The sequence below is a fragment of the Sycon ciliatum genome, chromosome 2 (assembly GCF_964019385.1).
Source record: "Sycon ciliatum chromosome 2, ocSycCili1.1, whole genome shotgun sequence".
Classification (NCBI taxonomy): Eukaryota; Metazoa; Porifera; class Calcarea; order Leucosolenida; family Sycettidae; genus Sycon; species Sycon ciliatum.
In genome coordinates, this window is record NC_088644.1 from 50308905 (window position 1) to 50314283 (window position 5379).

Sequence of the window (5379 nt, forward strand, 5' to 3'; positions counted from 1 at the left end):
TCAAGGTGCACCACAATGGCATATGGTGTGAATATCATTATGTTATTTTGCAGCGAGTCCTTGTCATGTAGCTTGCGAAAGTTATTGCATACGGTCATTACGTGCATAATGCATAGTACTGTCTGTACACTAAAGTAACAAGTCCAGTCCATTTTTTGGAAATATGGGCTGGACACTAACGAGGGCCTGGTGACGTGTTCATAGGGCTGAGTTATGCCAAATGGTGCCATTGGCTGGGAGTGAAAGCCTTGCCCCACGCCTGCACCCTAAAAAATGTTTCGAAAATACTCAAATTCGACGACGGCTGAGAATCTAGGAAGATGCCGGACCACAGCGAAACAAGTCATCTGGCTGAAAAACGGAATACACCATTGCGTTGCCACGGCTAAGCGCAATTATTAGGCTCACCACACAGGTAGCGAAATGCCAAAACAAACGAGCCATAGACACAAAACCATTTTCCAAAATTGTCCACCATTGAGAATGCGACTCAAAAAGTACCCTCAAACTGCCCAGTGCGGAAAATGAAAAGTCAACTTTTAGACGACTTTTTTGAATCTGGCGCACGGACTGGCAAGTTTCGCGTCCAAAGTTCGTGCGAGGTTTCGCACTTCATGACGTAGAACGAAAGTTTGTACGCATTTTCCTTTTGCAGAACCTCTCTAGTGACTCATTTGTTTCATACGAGACTAGTCAATGAGTTGGTGTGGCTTAGAATCTTTCGCTGTAGAAGAAATCTATTCGTATGTCTATTGGAGAAATAATTGTATTCACTGGTTATATATATGTAGGACTCAGTATAGAGTCCATGCACTATATGATGTCCAGCACCCTATATAGAGTCCATTGGTCCAAAATCCACTATACAGAGTCCAGGAGTCCACTCAGTACAGTTTTGATCAGCTTCATCCTGCCGCGCAATCCCCTATAAGGAGTACACTTTTTCTACAAGTCCCCTATTCACCATGATTCACAGTCCAGGAGTCCAGTTTATCCAGTCACGCCGTCCTGTGTGTTGTGCTCGAAAGAGAACACATTTTCAGTTTTGCTTGCCTCGTGGCAGCGCATTCCTTTCCTCACTTCAGCCATGGCTGCCAATTCTGCTGTGCAGTTGCTGACAGTAATCTGTCTCGAGCTAACCAAGGAGGATAAGGAGACGTTCAAAATCAAATCTGGAAAGCGTCTTGTGGTTCTCTGAAGACGTTTCATCAGTGCGCGGGATGAAAGCAGAAATTGCAGAACGAGAAAAGTTCAGCACAGTTCAAATCTGACGAGTCAGGTACACGACGCTCTCTTTCGTTCGACGCCACAAGGATCCCCTGTTTGGCTGGCCATTGCTGCCAGTAAGACGTTTGAACGGTTTCATCAGAGCGAGGGATGAAAGCAGAAAGCGGAGAAAGAGAAAAGTTCAGCACAGTTGCAATCTGACGAGTCAGATACACTGACACTCTCTTTCGTTCGACGCCACAAGGATACCCCTGTTTGACTGGACAAGAGCTGCCTGTACCACCGTGTCAAAAGGCTGTCCAACTACATGGCAGGACGATGACTGAGGTAAGGAAGCTTTTACTCGTTTCGATTGGTCTGCTGTTCTGTCGTTATGCTTGAATTTTTTTTCCATTTTCAAGGAGCATATCGCGTTTGTTTGATGTTGCTTGAATGAATGCCCTAAAAGTAATCAACCACTTCGTAATAGTCCTCAAGGACTGCAAGGACTTTGCATCAACCGTATAATTATGATCGTCTAGCTATCATCAATTATTATTTTATTTCATGAGAAATGTATTCAAGTTTATCTCTGTGATAATTATGTGAACTCCACGACACTCTTCCTGTAGTATGATGTCAAATACAATGGGATCCACAAACGCAGTGCCAGTGTACTAGTAGTAGTAGGACTAGGAGGATTGCTTGTATGCCAATGACGAGAAAAAGCTTCTCAAGCTAATACTCGTATTCCCTGAAGTAACCGTTTTGATGTCACGAACATGACATTGTGTCAGTGAAACTGCCTCGTGACAACAAATCATTGCATTTCCATCTTGGGGAAGACTGACTGACAGCAACGCTGTACAGATTGTTCAAATCATCTCATTTCAATTTAGTTGCAGTGAAGTGAAACACTGTGTACACTACATGTATGTTGGTGTGTCTGTGCGTCTTGAGTGTGCACAAACGATCTTATTCCTCGTATTACTAATAGATTATTGTCCCCACCATCACCTGTTCACAGGTCTTTGAGTGGATTGATTTTCATTGAGCATCACATTCGTTGAGAACTTGGTAGTTGTGTGCTCCCATGCATCGTTACGGTAATAAGCGTATCCTTGTGCTATCTATTTGTTGCAGGTGTGCTGATCTTCAGAAGCTTGCGGAACTGAGTGCTGCTGAACATTTGCATGGCCATGAGCAATGGTGAAGCTTGCTATTGCACTCTCAGCATGTGCTAGTATTATGCTGACCACTGCACTATGTTACTCTCTTACACTACTACGTGTATGTAAACGTGCGTGTACCCGTCCCCGTACGCATTCGTTTCGTATAATTATTTGTTATCCCTCTTGACTTTACATGTAAATGGGTGGACGTTTGCATGGCTGTTGGAGTTGCGTGTGTATTGTGTCTCTACTCTTTTCTTGGTGTTTTCTTGGCGTTGTATAAGTTTGTGTGTGTGTGTGTGTGCGCGCGCGCACAATAATTTGAAACAAATAATTAATCCTGGGCTCTCCATTATTCTCTTTCGATTCTTGGTTTTTTTCTAGGTATTTTCTTGGCGTTGTGTGGGTGTGTGCATGTGTGTGTGCGTGCACAATAATTTGGCAACACTACATGATTGAGATATTGTAATTTGCAGCGTCTGCGAAGAGACCACTTGATTTGAGGATGGTGTTTGTAGGGTTTTCATGTAATGAAGTGGCTGCAGTGGCGCCTCAATACATATTTTTTTTATCTTGAGAAGTGAATGATGTAAAGGATTTTAAAGGGAGAGGCCGTTTTCTGGTTAATATTCACTGCTTACAGCAGATCCTATGTCTATTTTCGAACTCGATAGGGGATGCCTAATTGGCTGGACTTTATACAGGGGATGTTGTCCACATAAAGACTCTTTGTACTAATTATAGTTGATTTCAAAGCTTGGACTCCGTACAGTTGATTTTGGACCAATGGACTCTATCTAGGGGTGAAGCCAATTGGCTGGACTATATACAGGGAGTGATGTCCATCGAAACTTTGAGCTCACAGTTGATTCCAAGTTTGGACTCTGTACAGTGGATTTTGGACCAATGGACTCTATATAGGGGTTGGACATCATATAGGGGCTGGACGCTCTACTGAGTCCAACATATATAAAATAGGTTAAGACAAACTCACAGAATAAATACCATCGGTCCCTTGGTGTTCGTCCTAAAGAGGTTCGACTGGATATTATTTATGGAGTGCCTTGTTTATCTCTCAGTACCTCCAAGCATAGCCTTGCCCCTTTTATCCTCGGGATCAGTGTAGTTGTTGGAACGAGGTGTCGGACTCAGCAATGTATTTGTTTACATCTTAATACATGTTTATTGTTCCTCCTTTGCTGTGTTGTTTTAGAAAATCGTGGACTAACAGTTTGAAGTCATTGAACTACTTCCAAAAGTTGTATCGACATCAACAGGATTACGATTTCAGTGCAATATGATGCAGGATGACCTTATCACGATAACCCATGATTATAAACCATTATAAACACAGAATCAACAAAAACATCTGCGACACGCACCTGGTTACATTTCTCAAATAAATCTGATCCAGGGTGGGGAAATCTGAAATATCTGAAAGGCAAGACAATTTTATGACAGAGTCATGAAATTCTGCAACAGCAACATGCACAGAATGACCTCCGTATAAAAAAAGTATCACCACGGTCCATCACTACTCACATGTTTCCCCGCAGAAGGACATGCTAGCCTACATTTTCTGCAAGAAAAGACTTGCACCTCAATGCGTATACGGTATTGATATGATGTGAAGGCCATCATTTACATATTGATATAGGGCATTCCATTGATTGGTGACAGAAAAAACAAAAGAAATTATAGCAATAAAAACTGCTTTATGGCAGTTTTCTAAAAAAAGTTATTGTGTTCTAGTCCATGGACCCCGTCTAAAAAGTAAGAAATTAACGAAATGTGATAGCCGAAAATTAAAATTTCACACAAAACCTCACAATAATCACACACAGAATGAAAAGCTACATGTAGAAGACCTTTTCCCCTCGTGATCCTCTTTCCTATGCATACATGACATGCATGTTGCCAATTGTTGGTGCAGTACAAGTTTAGTGTTGAAAGCAGCATTTCAACCGTTGTGATTATTGTGAGGTTTTGTGTGAAATTTTAATTTTCGGCTATCACATTTCGTTAATTTCTTACTTTTTAGACGGGGTCCATGGACTAGAACACAATAACTTTTTTTAGAAAACTGCCATAAAGCAGTTTTTATTGCTATAATTTACTATGGAGCGGCAGTTAAGTGAGAGCACTGAGAAGGATGAAGGTAATTGGGCAGGTTGATTGGGAGTTTTATTAGTTTGTCGTCCAGAATCAGGAAGGAATGGTGGCGCAAGTGGATTGAGCGACGCACTCAGTTCTGTTGAGTGATGCGCTAATACAGATTTACATTTACTTGCTCGCTGAAGAGGCACTAAACATCCTTTTCGGCGAATTCAGCGCGGAATTTGCCAATCCCGTGCAATTATCGGCGATTTCTTGACAGCCTTTGATTTCGGCGTCCTTTCCTGCTGACCGTTTTCGGAAATGCCTAAAGTAGCAGTCACCTTTCGCAGATAATGGCTACAGAAATTGTGTTTGCATTCTGTTGAGGCAACAAAACATCGATTTTTGGCGAAAAATTGCTTATCCGGCGAAAAGATCGGTGATTTCTTCAAAACCACTGTTCTCGGCGAATTTTTAGGCCGGCCGATTTGGTAAATGCCTACTCGTGGAGCAGCTGAAAAGGACCGTTAGTATGTCTTGTTCCTGGTTTGAAAGTGGACAAACGACTTTCGTGCCTTTCAAAAAGAGTAGAGGGCGAAAAAGGTACGTCTGTAGCTTATTTTTTGAGTGCTTCTCGTACATTTTTTATGGTAATAGAAACTCTCAGACCAAAGTCAGCACGGCGGTGAGTGAACGGTTTCCTTGTGGATTTTCTAGTTAATTCGTCTCGTACCTACATTGTATATCAGTATCGTGATGATGAAGTGGATAGGATGATTCTCCTCCTCTAGGCTTCGTTCGGCCGACTTTACTTATTCCTGGTTGAAAAAACACCCTAGTAAAATAAAAGTTAATAATAATAATAATAATAAAAGAGATGGTGAAAAAAATTGACTCGCAAAAA

General features: G+C 41.8%; 1 long non-coding RNA gene across 1 annotated transcript; it reads left to right on the forward strand.

Annotated features, from left to right (window-relative positions):
• The first annotated feature begins 874 nt into the window (after positions 1-874).
• On the forward strand, positions 875-2871 carry LOC135810953 (uncharacterized). The gene is made up of 2 exons (XR_010552473.1): positions 875-1554; positions 2350-2871. It is a non-coding gene; the product is annotated as an uncharacterized LOC135810953 (long non-coding RNA).
• Positions 2872-5379: the final 2508 nt, after the last annotated feature.